At 43.2% G+C, this 16,891-nt stretch overlaps 1 protein-coding gene and 1 pseudogene across 2 annotated transcripts in view; both read right to left on the bottom strand.

The window, feature by feature from the left end:
* The window catches only part of Garem1 (GRB2 associated regulator of MAPK1 subtype 1), a 177,187-nt gene that overhangs the window by 139,987 nt on the left and 20,309 nt on the right, over nucleotides 1–16,891 (bottom strand). The window lies entirely within an intron of this gene.
* LOC130886764 (28S ribosomal protein S21, mitochondrial-like) lies at nucleotides 13,319–13,577 on the bottom strand (annotated as a pseudogene).

Raw genomic sequence — 16,891 nt, 5'->3', positions numbered from 1 at the left:
TTTGCACATCAAGCCTAATTAATGGAAACAAAGAAAAACGGACACCGTGGTTTTGTCTTAGACAATGCGATACCATGAAACCGAAGGCTATGACATGGCAGCAATCTGGTTTCTGCTGTTTTCGTTTGAATTTTGAAACATAATCATTGTCGTGTGATTTTTTTTTAAAGGCTAGTCCTTTTTACTTATCAAGAAAACAACACAACAAATTTCCTGACATAACTACCAGTCACAACAAGAATGCTGGTCATATGCTAATAGTCCAGAACATCAATAAGAACAGAAAACAGGAGAGGTGGCTCTGCACTAATGGCTGGGATCACAAGCAAGAACATAAGAACAGAAAACAGTTACTGTTCAGCATGTGGGAGTTGGTGAGCAGAAGAAATGGTTAACATTGAAGTACAACTTTGCATTTGAAAAAGATTTCAGAGGCAGAACTGGCATGCTGATATTTTGGGGTGTCCTAAAGATATGAAATCCAATCTTTAAATTTTTGTCTTACAAAAGAATGGCTTATACAAATACACCAAGGGGGGTGGAAGGAGCTCATGTTGGCTACTGTCTGAATTGTTTCTGACTTGATGATGTAATGGTAACAAGAAAGACTCACACAAAAATGCTGCGTTCTGATTGTTATCTGCCCTCACAGGGGTACTAGGTTCAGAACTCTGTGTTAACTAAGGTTGATGGAATATACAAATATCCTGAGAGCTAAGTTGTCTCAGTCTGTCCAGGATGCTCAGAGGAGCCATGGCCTTTGCAGCATCATCAGGAGTGAGGATTAGACACAGCGCATGCTGGCATGTGTACTGCTGCACCTAGTTATAAGGCCTGGACAGATGCAGAAGGCAGCATCCCAAGGATGCTGTAGAGAGAGCAGCAGCAGGCAGGGACTTGACAGAGTAACACACCGGTCTTTGAGCAGGCCAGTGTGATGGTGGTAAGAACTGACCATGTTCCTGCCTGAGGGAACTTTGGTCCCAAGACCTTTGGACAGATTACATTTACTCCCATCCTGTCCTCTTGCTTGTCTGTGGACAGACGCAATTGTGGGAACTGTATATCAGAGGAAGTTGAAAATCTTTAACTTTTGGCCTGAAATCAGAAAGGAGAATTTTAGGGAGTCTGGAACATAAGGGCAATCAGAGATCAGGGAGCTGGTTCCAGCGTATGCAATCCTGGGGTTATCTACAGGCTGAGAATATATAGGTCTCACCCTAAGCAATTTTGAGACATTTAAAAAACTAAATAAAAGTACAGTCTTCTGACTAGTACAAGATTGTCTTCAGTGTAACATATACAGATCAGATCCATGTAGAAAGAAAAGCGAGCAGATCTAAAGATAAACCAACGAGAAATTTCTAATATGAACAACACAGGAAAAAAATGGAAGGAAAAAATGATGAATAAGTAAGTCTCTAGGTGTGAAAATACCAAAAGATATGACATTGTGTTATCACAGCCAGGGACAGGAGAAATAGTGAGGTGGAAAAAAAAAATTAAGCCCTGGTTGAAAATGCTACAATTCAGTAAACAATACAAACAGAGAGATTCCAAGCTCTAAGTAGAAAAAGCAGGCTTAAAGAAATCAAGACAATGATATACCACAGTCATAAACACTGCAAACAGGGGAACACCTGAGGACAACTTGATTAAGATGGCATGCTACCTACAGAGAAATCATGATTCAAATGATTTTCCCATCATTTGAAACAGGTCATTTGTACAGGCCAGAGAGAAGGAGACTATTTTTCAAACTGTAAAAACAGACCTGTCCACAGAAAAGTTGACAATAGCAAAACATCCTTGATAAATGGAGTTGAAATCGAGGCATTTTAATATGAAGAAAAACTAAGAGAAAATCTGTCAGTCAGTAGATCCACTCCAGAAGAAACACTAAAGGAGTTCTGTTTAGGAAAAGAAGCTTGGGAAACTGAGACTCAGGACAAGGGAACTGGGGCCCGCAAGATAGCCTGGTGAAAGGCCCTTGCCACCAATCTGGCAACCTGAGTTGCAACCTCAGAACCCATGTAGTTTCCCCCAAGAGCAATTATAAGGCATAGATAGCCTTATAATTCTTATTCAGCATAATACTAGAAATTCTAGCCATTTCAGTTAAAGCAAGAGGAAGAGATTTTAGATTATCAAAGAAGGAGAAAGTGTTCATATTTGCAGAGAGTATGAATATCTACATAGAAAATCTTATGAAATAAAAAACCTTTCCAAGAACTGGTAAGTAAATTAATAAAGGCTAAAGAATATCAAGATAATTTTAAAAGTCAATCACATTTCTATGTATTAGCAATTAACAATCAGAGAACAATTTCAAATAATAGTTTTGATAATACTTTAAAAGATAGTTAAGTATACACTGAGAAAACCATGTAGAAAATATCAAAACTTTAGGAAGAAGTAAAAGAAAAGAAGTAAAGAGGCATAGCATGTCCGTGGACTGGGAAAATTGGGAACTTGTAATAGTTCAGATAATGATTTATTCTTATATGACTTGTATTTAATCTAATTACAATGTATTACAATTAACATCTTGGCAGCTTAAATTAAGTTGGAGAACTAATACTCCCTAATTTTAGAGGGAAAAAAGAAAAGGAAAAAGGGATAAGAAACTTTAGACTGATAGCTGGAACTTAAAACTCTGTGTAAGGCGCATGGCTGCAGCCAAAGATAACTCTTCTTTCTTATACATAAATGGGTGCGGCAGCTCAGCCAGAGGGCTTCCAATGAGTTTAACCACTTCCTCTGAGAAGTACTTGAGAACATGGTCCTATCCACACCCCCAGTTTCTCCTGAATGCGGGTTTTAAATGAAAGCAAAAAGTAGGATTACAGTTTAAGAAGAATGTCCGATTCTGGTTTGACATTTCAGGTTTAAAACTGATCAGCGCAAGCAAGAGTTCATTTATTCTATAGCTATAATATATATAGTATATTCTATAGCACCTATAGCTAGGAAATATCAAAAAGGCACACCTGTATGAGTGTGTGCGCCTCCTGCACAGAGGTGCATGCATACCTGTAGAGGTCAGAGGACAACTTTCAGGAGCCATTTTTTTCTCTTCTTCCACCTTGTGGATTTCTGGGGATCGAGCTCAGGCCAGCAGATTAGTCAGCTGCACCTTCAAAGCACAACCACCTTCCCAACCCACGGGCAGAGGTGTTTTGAGAAACAATTTCAAAACTCAGTGTAGTGGCTTGTGCCTACAATCCCAGCTTCTGGATCATGGTTTCTATGCCATTCACACTCCTCAATGAGGCAATCCCAGTTCACCCCGAAGCAATGTTGATGGCTCTGATTTCACTCAGATACAGACACAGATGGCTCACAACCATCGGTAACCACCCTAGGCCTGAGGGATCCCTCTTCTGTCCTCCATGGTCACTAGGTCATAAATGTGGTACACAGATATATATGCAGGTAAAACATCCAGATGCAAAACAAAAAAAATAAATAAATAAAGCAAAACAGATTAATATCCCAAAAGACAAAAAGGGGGGAGGCAATTAAATTGAACCAAGTGATATCCATCCAATAGTTGAAAATAAATAACCCAAACCTAGCAATTTTTGAGCTGCCATTTCTACTCATAAGATAGACAGACAGATGGACAGACAGATGGTTCATGGGTGAGTAGGTGGGTACGTGGGTGGGTCCGTGGGGGGTGGGAGGGTGGGTAGGTAGGGAGGGAGGTAATGAGAAAAGGCAAAAACAACCAAATGTGGGCTGTAGGCTCTCTCTGGCAGACAATTTGCTCCGGCCTGAGGCTATGAGGCTATGCTCTCAGCATGCAGTGGTTTTGAATCCCTGTCAATCACTGCTTTGGTCCACCAGCTTCCTTCCACAGGTCTCACTCTACTCACCCTGGCAGCCTGCCTGGCTCCTATGCCTGGCTTCCAGGAGGAAGCTGAACCACTATCAACTGACCCTTCCCCTCTACTAGCTTCCAACCCCAGAGGCTGTGGAGAAGAGCATTGGGTCAGAGGGAATGACAGCTGTCTGGTCATTCCAAAGGCTGCGATGGAGAAGTGTCCAGGAGAAAAGGTACTAAACATTCACTCTTACAATCCCAACACTGAAACCCAGGAACTTCTGCTAGCTACAAGTTTACAAGGGAATTTACCTTTTACTTTTGTCTTTGAACAATTTCTTACTGCTGACTCTGAGTTTATCTGCAAAGTGAGATTTCTACTATCCTCAAAGATTGCTTTCAAGGTATCAGTGGTCACCAATCTACATTTACAAGGACTAGTCCTCTCAAGGTGGTCAATCTGGAGATGCCATTTTCTTTAGACAAAGCTGCAAGGCTTGGCTGGACATCTGAGGGTGGAAAGAGAAGCTGGGCCTTAACTTCTGCCTTTATCCCATGTCCACAGGTAAATACCATTAGGTATGATGACGTAAGAGCCTCACTCTAGCTCCCCATTCACATGACAGCCACCAAACTGAGAATGTGAAAAGCTTGCCAGGCCCTGGAAACTCTAAAGCCCATTTTTGGCCTTGTCATTACCACTTCTGCTATTTAACAAGAAGAATTAGAGAAGAAAGTTCTTTCTCAGGTGAATACATGAAGAAAACAAACTACCCACAAAAATCAAGAACTGCGTAAGAATCAGAAGAGTGGTTTTAGGCATGGCTGGCATCAGGTAAACGTGCAACTGGCGCTCAGATAAGCCCCCAAACGGGCAGTGGTACAGGAGAAACTTATTATTATGGGGTCAGCTGAATTCTGGTAACGTAATTGCTGGAAGTTTCTCTCGTCCTATAAAATATCTTCAGCTGGGAGGTCAGAGGGTATACAATCTGTAGATTTGCACTTGCTCTGAGTCCATTCTTAACCAAAAGATATTGAGAAAACAGATAAAATACTTCATCTCCAAAAGGAACAGAGGAACCGAGGGAAAACCCTACTTTTTAAAAGGGAGGTTATTGTGAGTAAAGCAGTAGAGGGTGGTGATTGGCAGAGCTAAGGAGGGGCAAAACCGGGTGGTGGAGCCTTAGCAACCCATTGCCAACTACCGTCCTGTGGTCGCCATCAACCATCAGGTACCATCAGGCTCCAATACCAGGCACACAGACAGAGTATATGGAGAAAGTTCTAGATAAACAAATATAAGTTCTGCCTTTCATGCTCCCATGGGATTTCATGGTTGGACTGTTCCAGTAGGGAAGGAGACTATACCTTAGAAAATTCTGTGGGGAGTAGAGGAAGCCCTTAATGAATGTATAAAAAGTGGGTTAAGTCCTGAGAGAATGTATATTGTTGACACGGGAACAGCCATGCCAAGGACCTAATGCCTCAGACCCATGAGAATGGAAAAGCGATAGGGACAGGCTTGGAAGTGGCGCAGCCTTCCTCTGGTCACCGTGAGAATGTTGGCAATGTGTACGAAAACCACCAACTGCAGCTTCCTCCTCCAGGAGGATGGCAACCTGAGGCCACTCTCCTACAAAGACTCCCTACCAGGACGGAGGCATGCTGGATGTGGATTCCCCGTGATTCGCCTTCTCCAGTAGGCAAAGAAGCCCTAGAGTAGAACACTGCTAATCTGAATGTGGTCCCTGGGGCAGAGGGCCTCTTCTGCAGCTTCTGTCTGGGCTCCCTCTCTGCTGGCCGACCTCCTCCACTTACACTTTGTTCTCTACTTCTTGATGCGACCAGTCATTATTTGTTTACTAACTGGTTGAGCACTTACCAGCACTTAAAGGCTCTATGGTTATCATCTATGAAGTTTAAGCATCCCCGAGGTGAAAACTACCATGTTTACCTTTCAAAGTACTGAGACGCTACCTTACTTCTCACATGGCTTCTGCGTGGCTCCAAGAGCTTTGGGCGCCTCTCTCCATCACAGTATCGTGACTTCAGCTCCCACAGCTGTTGATGTTCCCTAGTTCAAGTTCTCAAGAGAGACTTAACCAAAAGTTCTGCTTAACACTGTGATGGTCACACTGTACACCATTATCATTAACAATGATGAGTACGTGCACGTTCCAGAAGCATACTGGCGAGCCCTATTAAAAGTGACGTTAAGAAACCTGGGATTTGGATTTCATTTTTTCTTTCTTTTTTTTTTTGTTTTTTTTTGTTTTTTGGTTTTTCGAGACAGGGTTTCTCTGTAGCTTTGGTGCCCGTCCTGGAACTAGCTCTTGTAGACCAGGCTGGCCTCAAACTCCCAGAGATCCGCCTGCCTCTGCCTCCCGAGTGCTGGGATTAAAGGCGTGCGCCACCACCGCCCGGCTTCATTTTTTCTCTTAATAGTACATTATTAAGTTTTGATTCTGGAGTGAATCTCTCAAGTTGGAATGCATGTTATAATCACTGCTGGCCAGATGGCAGTTGTATGTGTCTTTGTTGGATATGATGCCCACTGTAAGGGATATCAGTAGTTGGAAAGAAAGTTCTGGAGGTATGGGAAAATATGAGCATCTACAGCTGAGCAGATGAGCAATGCTCATTTTAATGCAGATTCTTATTAGCATGGGTCCAAGAGAAACGACTCATAGAGACTAGCATAGAGTAGAATTTGAGGTGAGAGGCACACTGTAAGAGTACATACATATAAAATTTCTTACCATTAGTGCTCTGTAGACCAGGCTGGCCTTGAACTCACAGAGATTCATCTGCTTCTGCCTCCCGAGTGCTGGGATTAAAGGTATGAGCCTCCACTGCCTGGCCATTAGTGCTTTCTTAATAAGACTTAATAAAGAAATAATAAAATAATAATAAATTCAGAATGTCACCTGAAAACCAGGAGTGTGTATCTCTAAAACATAGAAGCTAGCAGGGCTATACAGTTCATGTGTTTTTTTTTCAAAGACAAAAAGATCTTATAGTGGTTTCAGTGTGCATTGTTCCCAGGTCTCTGAGCCCTTGGTGCCTAGCTGGAGGCACTGTTTAGGAAACTTGTGGAATGGAACCTCAGAACACAGGCTGAGCAGGCAGCTGCTGGCCATTAGCAATAAGCCTTAAGGGCCATAGCATAGTCCTATTTCTGGTTCTATCTTTTTTCCTGTTTGGCATCAAAGATTGGTCCATTCCAGCCACCATACCTTCCCTGCCACGAGGGCTCATCTCCCATGTACTAAACAGGGTGTTTATACTCTAATCATCATACTGGGTTCTGTGATACCCTGACTCCATTAGGTCACTCGTCCAGGTAGTGTGGTGTTCCAGTAACTAATTCAGACTTCTGAGAGATTCTCAAGAGAGGGGCCTGGAGAATATGCGTGGAAAGACGTGGAAAACGGCATCTAATCTGGCTTCAAATTGTTTTCCTGCCATTCTCTAGAGAATCTGGGTTGTGTGTGGATTGTCAGTTAAATCCAACAATCACCTCAGTGGAAGGAAGATAATCCCAAGTCTACTTAAGAAAGCACCTTGCTTGATGGACGGTACTCAATAAACATGAGGCAGTCCTCGCAGCCGACAGCGGGGAAGACAGTGTTTGGCAAAGATGAACGCAGCAGCCCAGGCAAGCTGCTCATGGCCTCTCGCTCTCATTGGAGCTTCCTCCCTGCCTGTGCTCTCTGCTGAATGTCTGCTCACCCAGACACAACAGCTTTCAAACACACAGAAGCCTTCCCTTGTGTCCAGAAACAAAAGCCGGCCTGCTCTGGTTTTATTCCCGCTTTGCTTCGGTCCTCAGTGCCCGGTATAAAAGGGCCCCTTCTTCGGACACAAGCCAACCCACTCAGCAATCTCCCCCCACACAGCCCACCCCCTCCGTCCTTCACAGAGAGAAGAGTACTGGTAAAGTCATCTGCAGAAACAATGTGCTGATATTTCTGCTTGCATTCCAAAATATAGCAAACTTCCTGTCCCTGGTGCAGCTGATGGAGTCCCTGGGAAGGTCACCAGCAAGCACTTGAAGCAGTTCACAGCTAGCCCCAGAATGTAAGTCCTGCTGTGAAAGCTGCTTCCATCACATCCAAGGTGCAAAATGTCTTTTCTTTTCGCTGAAGTCTCTCTAAAGTGCTGAGAGCAGCTTTGCCAAGACCAAATTATCGAACTGTGTTACAAATACTATTACTGACCTTGTAAAAATAAAGCTTCCATTGAAAATGTTGCTTTTTAACACTGCTAAGTAAACTATATAGATTTATGGTCGTTATAATGTCTATTGTCCTTTATAGCATTCTGAATACATACGTAGCAAATAATTCTCAATTTCTGTATTTAGTGCTACAAAGTATACAACTCTGTTGTTTAGGCCAAAACAAATTTCAAATACCTGAAAGGCAAGGTATATCCAAAGAATATAAGGCGCCAAAAGGAACCTGCACGTGACTTCAACAGAAGACTTCAATCTTGGCTTTTCACTCACCATGCAGGGGTTCAGTCAGGAAGGAACTCTTCTGAGACACAGAGCACACTTGAACTGATCCTGACATCCGTAAATGAAAGTTGTGCTGTGTACCCAGAGTGGCACACTGAATGTTGAACTAAGCATAGCAAAGAATAAGAAAAGCCCATAGGTTACTTTCTTAAAAGTCTGCTTGTCAAATCGCTGGAGAAGAACAGGCTGGAAAGCTACGGAAACTCAGCTTCAGAAAGAATGTTCATTTCTAGCCTTGACAGAGAAGACAGCACTGGGGTTTCCAGGTCACCTGCATGTCCACAGCTTTAGCCCTCTGCCCGGTGGCTTTGTTCATTGTTAGACAAGAAGCTGATGGGAAGAGAGATGCTTTCAATGAAAGGTCCCAAACAAGTGTCCTCAGAAAAGGAAGAGATTGTTCTAGAACAGAGACCAACTGTTCAGGTTAACAGAGCAAGAGCGTTCAGAAGCATGCTGCACTTGCTACTGCAGAAGAGAAAATATGTATTCTTCAGCTCACAATAGAGCTTAAAAATTGAACTGAATAGCTATGTTGTCAAAGAGGGTCCTCCACCCTGCAGTGAACAAGACAGGCATGTGAAAGGTTTTCCTTCAAACTTTTTTTTTTTTTTTTTTTTTTTTGGTTTTTCGAGACAGGGTTTCTCTGTGGTTTTGGAGCCTGTCCTGGAACTAGCTCTGTAGACCAGGCTGATCTCGAACTCACAGAGATCCGCCTGCCTCTGCCTCCCAAGTGCTGGGATTAAAGGCGTGCGCCACCACCGCCCGGCTCCTTCAAACTTTTCATCTAATTTCAGGGGACTAAAATGCCAGAAATAATTTAGAGATAATACAATTGGGCAATGCAGACAATTCAGCATTAAATAAAAGTTTATATGAAAATTAACTCATTGGATTAAGTTCCAAATGTACTACAACTCTAAACTCTAAAAGGGAAAGCCCATGAGCAAACCCATGACCTTGGATTACCAGCACTCTCTCATATTTGACACCCAAAGTGTAAGCAATGCAAAAACTAGGTATGTTCAATTTGGGCAATATTTAAGACTTAGTAACATTTGTGCTTCTAAAGATATCATCAAGAAAAGTGAAAAGATAGCCCATTTGGTGGGAAGAAACACTTGCATAACACTTAGCTGACAAAGGCCTTATACTCAGATCATACCCAGAATCTTTAACAATTCTGCATAAATAGGAGTCCAATTTAAAAGCAAACGCACAATTCAACGAAGCATTGCTTCAAAGAAGAGAAGCAAACATTAGTGAGTACTAAAGGTATTCAACACTCTTGGAGAATTAAGAGAAACATGCATCAAAGCCACTGTGAGACACAGCACACCTGTCGGGATGGCTGCAACAACCAAGAGACAAATACGCAAAATGTAGACATTGGAATTGTTGTACATCACTGGCAGGGATGTAAAAGGGTGCAGACATTGTGGAAAACATTCTACCAATTCTTCAAATGACTCATCAGAGAACTGCCATATGACTCAGCAACTCCTAAATGTGAATCCAAAAGAAATGAAAACAGATGCTCAGACAATAACTTGCATACAAATAATCAGCAGTGTAGACGACAGCTCCAACCAGAAACAACCAAAGTCCATCTACTGGCCAATGTGTTTGATTCAGCCAGTGGAACTCTAGCCTAGCTAGGTTTCTAAGTGTCACCACTTGGCTGGCGTGCTGGCATACAAGGCCTTTTCTGATTCTAGAGGTCTTTCTGCAGTCACGCCATATGGCAAACCCCAGCAACAATCCCCATGCACACTTGGAAACTGACAGAAATTTAACATTCCATTCTAGGTTGGATAGTCACTCTGTGAGAGCGATCATCAAAAAAATCAAGTTAGAACAGAAGTAGGCACAGTGGTGCCCACTGAACCACACTGTCCCCAGCAGTACCAGGTCCCTTTCCAACCCACCCAGACACATAACCCAGCGTGGGGGAGGAAGCTTCATTTCCCTGTTCCTAGATCAGCTGTTTTCAAAAACTGAATGCATATGTTCTTAGGGAACCGACAGACCTTGTTTTCAAAGGCGAAGGTTACACATGACAAAGAGGTATTTGAGAGAGAAAAAAACAAAAAACAAAAACCCAGCAGGCTCTCTTGGGCTGCCTAACTCCTGAATGTCTTTCAAGGCTCAACACAGCCAATACTTCCTCCTGAAGGGATGTGTCTTGCTTCTCATTCCGTGCCTGGATCTGTCTGGAGCTATTGCTGGTCTGAGACACCAGAATGGGGCCTATGGAAGGGCAGAGGTAGAAGAAAGAGAAACAGCCCCCTTGAGACATTCTACCTGGATTGCCACCACCAAATCTCAAGCTCACTGCTTCCAACTTCATCCTTCATGTCTCCATAACTCACCATGGAGCTCTGGGATTCCTCACTGGGAGAAGTACAGCTCATTTTAAAAGGCTCTTGGAGGCAGATGGGAAAATGTGCAGTTAATGAACCAAAGGTCTCTAGCTGTCATCCAGGATCATACACACACAGAGGCCAGCTGACCAGCAGACCTCTCAATCTCCTTCATGACCAGAAGAGACCCTCTTCTGTTAATCATGCAGCACGTCAATAACCTACCAGTACAGCGGTGCACTGGCCACGCGCAGCACCAGCAGCTGCACGGACAGAGGTGTGTGTTCCTCCAGAGCACGTTCACCGTGTCAGCAGAAAAGAGACAGCCCGAGAGAAGGGAATGCACTGGAACGTCTTGTCAAAATCATGGCATATGGTAATACGGAATTCATGAATTAGTAATTTCTTGCTTTTGAATATAGGTCAGAAATCTAATAAAAGATGATGAAACCAAGATGTATGGCTGACAGTTAGACTTCTAGACTAAACAGCTAAAATTGTGTGTATAAAATTCACTTGTTTTGTAGGAGTCTAAACTGAATCATCTTACTGTCAGGGACAAATTATGTCCACAGTCTAAAAAGTTTGAATGCTTAAATCGCAAACATTTAATTAGATGTATAATAATCTCAGAACCAGGTCATTTGGTATTAACTTAAATTCACCTATCAAAAATGTTCAGTGAGGCAATAATAGAATAAAATTACCCTCACATTATTTCAGTAGCAGAGCCATGAACACCAGGAAATGTAAGCATAGTTGTGTTGCTCGTTTTTATGATATTTAATTTCCTCACTGCAACCTGAGGAGGATGGAGGTACCATCTCCAGTCAACAGAATGCCCATGTGTTGCCAGTTCCAGGACACTAGCTCTTGCATGTGTCTATTTGGTATGTATGTTCACATGTGTTTGTGCAGAGGCATATGCATGTGTGTGCCTGTGTGTGTTGTGTACATCTGACTCCAATGTCAAGTATCTCCCTCAGCCGTTCTCTACTTTACTGAGGCAGGGGCTCTTGGTGAACCTGGAGCTCACCGTTGACTCTGGGAAGTTAGGCAGCCATCCCGCCCAGGAACCCTTGTCCCTGCCTCCAGAGTGTTGGAATTACATGTGCCAACAACTTCTCTGGCTTTCACATGGGTTCTAGGGATGCAGACTTCAACGTTTTACCTGCTGAGTCATCTCTCCAGCCCTACGAGGGTGCTCTGAGTGGGAAAGGGGACCACACGCAATCCCACGGGCACCACAGGGTAATCCTGGACAAAACGGGATGCTGAGACTTCCAGGAAAGGAGGGAAGCTTAGAGAAGTTTCTTAACTTTCCAGGTTCACACACAGTGACCAGAGAGAATGAGGGCTGGAATTCACACCTGAATGGTTCAAAATAACAACCTCCCGAGCAAACAGAAATGGGAAAACAGAAGCACAATGCTCCAGTTTCCTGCTTCCCACACTGCTGTCAACTGTGGAGTCAGAACATGGCGTGTATGAGGCTTCCTAAGCTGATGATGATCATTGCGCCCACTGACGCTTCTCCCCAACCTCCTGCAATTCCTCTGGGGATTCGAGGTATAAAAGCAGAGATTAAATTCCCAAGCCACTAAGATGATGAAACTGTGTGTGTAAGCGCAGACACAGCCGTCTAGCCCTGCTGAGTGTTCCCACGCGCTGTCCGGAGTGAGCAGCACCGGCTTGTTACAGGCTGTTTTCTGTCCTTGTCTTCTCATGGCTCAACTGTCACAGCTGTCAATAGCCTGGCTACACTGTCCACACAAAGAACACAATGACAGGCAACTTTGCTGTTCCTAGACGAACACCCACAATGCAACCACCACCACCTGATTTACGCTCACTAGAGAGTGGCTTCCGCCAAAGACTCTGAATGAGAATATCTGTTACCAAATTTCAGAATTTCTTTCAGGTTGGAATTTAATACAGATAACTTTAAGAAACAACAGTTTTCTACACCACATCAGAATTCAACGAAATTCTCGAGTTTTGAATTTTTCTTTTGCATATTTAAAAACCTATTAATAAAGCCACTCATCAAATGTGTGATCCTTAACCCTATGGTATAAGATTCTTCACCTCAGATTGTATGCAAATTTCCTTGACTTTACTGAAAAACAAGCCTTTAAATTGCAAAATATCCTCCCTCCTCCTTCCCTGGTCCTCCTCCTCCCCTCTCTTTCCACCTCTTCTCCTCCCCCCCACCCCTCCATCCCCCCACCCCCACTGTAAAATAAGCCCCATGGTCTTAAGCATACCCTTAAATGGAGTGTCCAACACCGAGCTACACACCCCTCAATGCGGGAGCGGCAGCCTATCAATTTTCTCTCTCACCAATGGACCAATGGCATCTATAAAGCTTAACCTACTTGTTTTATGGCACAGAAAAATGCTGAAGAACTACCTTTCACAACGGCTACAGATTCAATCTTCTAAGTCTGCAACAGTTGTGAAAATGATGTAACTCTAACAGTAAATGTCAACATTTCCTGTGTGTATGAGAGACAGATTGAGTTTATTGTAATGAACGTTAACAGAGATTGGGGTTGGATAAGAAGAGTTGGACACAGAGCTAACTTGGGCCTTCTATCCACAGGCTTAGCAGCCCTGCCAGGGGTCTGCCCGGTTCTTTCGCATCACAAAGTTAATCTTTGGAGCCATTTCCATGTGGTAGATCCATGGCATGTTTCACAGCTCTCCCGCTGGCACGGCAGGGCTTCTCATAGAAGCACCATCGCTTTATGGCTTCAGTAAGCCCATCACTAGTGAGGACTCTGTTCAGGGTCCTGTATGCACCTTCCACATTCCTCTCCGGAACCACAACAGTCCTGGCAATGGACTTCAGGTGGTTAGCCATGGCCTTGCTCTCAACTCTATTCTTCAGGACCTACAGACTGTGGCTTCAGCACTCCAACTCAAATTTCAACATTTCTTGTAGGTGGGGGCCTTATATTTCTTTGTTCCTCCCACCTGCCTTCTCCACTGTGACCATTCTTTCAATTGATTTCCACAGTTCTCAGTCACATTAATGAAAACATAGAAAACCTGAAGAATTTCATGATTTGCTTTGTCAAATGAGATGCCTCTGGCTCTTTGGTTCTATGCTCTGTGGTATTTTATTCAAGAATTTAGTTTGTCTCATCTAGTTATCTCATGAGAGGGTATGTAAAAGCCTGGCCTGTGAAATTATGCCATTTCACACATAGATAACAGTGACATAGATAATAAGGGATTGTCACACTGTATTCCTAAGTGGGCCGATTTTAGGATCTCTTTTGTTCCATACCCATCATCTATTAAATGAGCAAGCATGAGACTCATATACAAGCCTGTCAGTCTCGCAATACCTGCCGACATGTAACCACCATCCATATAAACGAACACTAAAGTTAAGTAGATAAGAACAAGTGGTTAAGTAGTTAAGAACAAGATGAGAGTTGGTCAATTTGTTCTTTCAAGTGAGCGGATGGTAAAGATTTTAGGCTTGGTGGACTCGGTCACTAGACTATGCAATTTCTATTCACGCCTGTGATAGTAGTTCAAAAGCAACTGAGAAAGTATGTGCATGAGTACGCAGTCTTCTAGTAAAACGCTGGCCACTACTTAGACCGTCGCAGGCCAGAGTGAGCCTGGGGCGCCCAGGTGCCGACCTCAGGCTTAGGACAAACTCATCGCTATTTGGTAGGAGCGTACTTAAGCAAAGTGAGGTCAGATTGGTGTGAACTGCTGTGAACATTTCCAGTTCTGAGAAGCTTGCTATAGCAGTCCTGTCACAGGGCACTGCTAACACCACCACCCGGCACACATACAACAATAATGTCACTATTCCGCGGATGCTATCTCACAAACTAAAGACTTCAGTGTAAAACAAGGAAGTAAAGATGCATGAGGTAAGCCTTTCCATTCTCAGTAACATGCACGGTATGGAGGTTTGCCCCATCATGAGGTGCTATCCACATCCCTCAGAACACTCTGGGCTCAGACAGGAGTGTAAGTCTATCTATGGACACTTTAACATTATGTGAAGAGTTCGGACGTCCACCTCTTTTCTTACACCTTGAAATAGTCAGGCAAGAATCACCACTAATGTCATAACAACGCAAAACTGGTCCGATCCTGCTGTGTTTTGGACAGCAGGAGTCCATTGATTATTAAAACTGGAAGCTAAGTGTGATCACACGCCTGTTCATGACACATCAGTGTTCTCGTCACCCCTGCAGCTTGTTTCTGCTTGGTTTCCACAGCGGTTGCTCCTTCCTCCTGGTGCATAAAGAACACTGCCCCCCTGACTACGGGCATGAGCTATGATACAAGAGACCAGAGGGAAGGGCTCACTGGAAAGAAGGCGAGCATTCCTTCAAGTCACATCTCATGGTAAGTGACAGCTATCCCTGTACTTACGGATATCTGCGTAGACAATACAAATGCACGCAAACACACGGACCACTGAAGGCAATTTGGGAATGTGTGTTTTAAAAGCCAAGAACAAAAACTGAAAATTATTAGTATTGTTATGGGCCACCTCCCACTTCTTTATTATCTTGGCCTTAGATGCTACCATTTAGTCCTGCTGTTGGGAGGCACGGGTGGGAGGACACAAATATCCCAAACACTGGGGTCACTCCAGCTCCTGTCCTCTGAAAAGCGTTCTTCAGAACTCTCACGGTGCTTCCCACTGGTTACTGAGGCAGACCTATTTTCGGTACTTTTGCCTAGAAAGGTTCAGTTTCTCATAAAGACAATCAACAACAAATTGTCTCATTTTGCAAAGTGCAACACAAACAGGGAGGAATGCTGGCCAGCGTGAGAACTAGGAGAGGCAGGCTGCAACTGTGTTTGCGGTCTCAAGGCCTCCAGCCACTGACTGCACTTCCCAGCTCCATGACCTGCAAATCTGTCCCATGTCAGGGCTATTCCAAGCAACTGAGATCACGTATATAACTGAACAATGGCCAGCACCGTAATTAGTCCTGGATAAATGTGAACTCTAATTATTACACAGGTGTGAACACCAGTGCCTTAGCCCACTTGGAGAGCACACAACTGTTGTGTTTCACAGTTTTCTGTGCTCCTGTCAAGAAGGTAAAAGCTTATGTTCTCAAGCTAGTGGTAGTTTTTTAATAATGTAAACACATTAATTAGCACTCAATTAACATCTCTGTGTCAGTATCAGGATTTCTGTGGGCCATGATGGGCCAATTCTGAGAACAGAAATTAGTGTCCAGTTAGCCAACAGCTCCATAAATAAGCACGTGAGGTTACATGTTGGCAGGGCAATGTTAGGAACCTGGCCTCATCCTCCCACTCTTCCCTTTGCAAGCTGGAGCAAGCTGATACACTTGCCAGCAAGTATTAAAGGTGAATTGTTTGTACATATCCTATTCATAATGAATCACAATTAAACTGTAGGAAAATGGCAATATTGAGATTAAGTTTTAATTACATGTAATGAAGACAAATGGTTAACAAAGCAGGTGGTATTATTCCTTTCTCACTGCATGTTGATCTATTCTAAAGACTGGACTGAAGCTAATTTTGTACTTTCTATAATTCTGCTTCCAGTTTGCCTTCTGGAAAGATCGGCGTGGTAACTATAAAGTTCAATGTAATAGAATTTAACACCGATTTTCTTGTTTTGTGTTCATGTGAATCGTTTGTTGAATGTCCCTTTTTTTATGGATGTATAATTATTCCATCTTGGGGTGTGTATGTGTGTGTGTATATGATGCACATATATGACGCATATAATGTGTTACACATATGATGCATATATATGATATATGCATATATATCACCTATATGCACAAAAAGTAAAAGCTAGCTTCCTACTTAAACTTCTTTCAGTCACTCATAGTGCTATCAGAAAGTGGAAAGTTAATGAAACATTGATTGCTCCAACTGTGAAGGCTGGAATTGTCATTTTACCATCATTACTGCTATCACAATGCCTCAAACTTTCCATTAAAAGATAATGATGGGCTCGGGATGTGGCTCAGCTGCTAGAGTGCTTGTCTAACATGTAGGAAGCCCTGAATTGAATCCCTGACATCACATTAAACAGGATCAGGAGCCTGCAGTCATCCTGGACATAGTGAGTGAGTTTCGGGCTAGTTTGGGCTACACAATACATGAGAACCTGTCTCAGGAAGAAAGATTGGGAGAGTGCAGCAG

This window comes from Chionomys nivalis, chromosome 14 (genome assembly GCF_950005125.1).
Source record: "Chionomys nivalis chromosome 14, mChiNiv1.1, whole genome shotgun sequence".
NCBI lineage: Eukaryota > Metazoa > Chordata > Mammalia > Rodentia > Cricetidae > Chionomys > Chionomys nivalis.
Note: the sequence above shows the minus strand (reverse complement) of the source record. Positions and strands in the feature narration are given on the sequence as shown.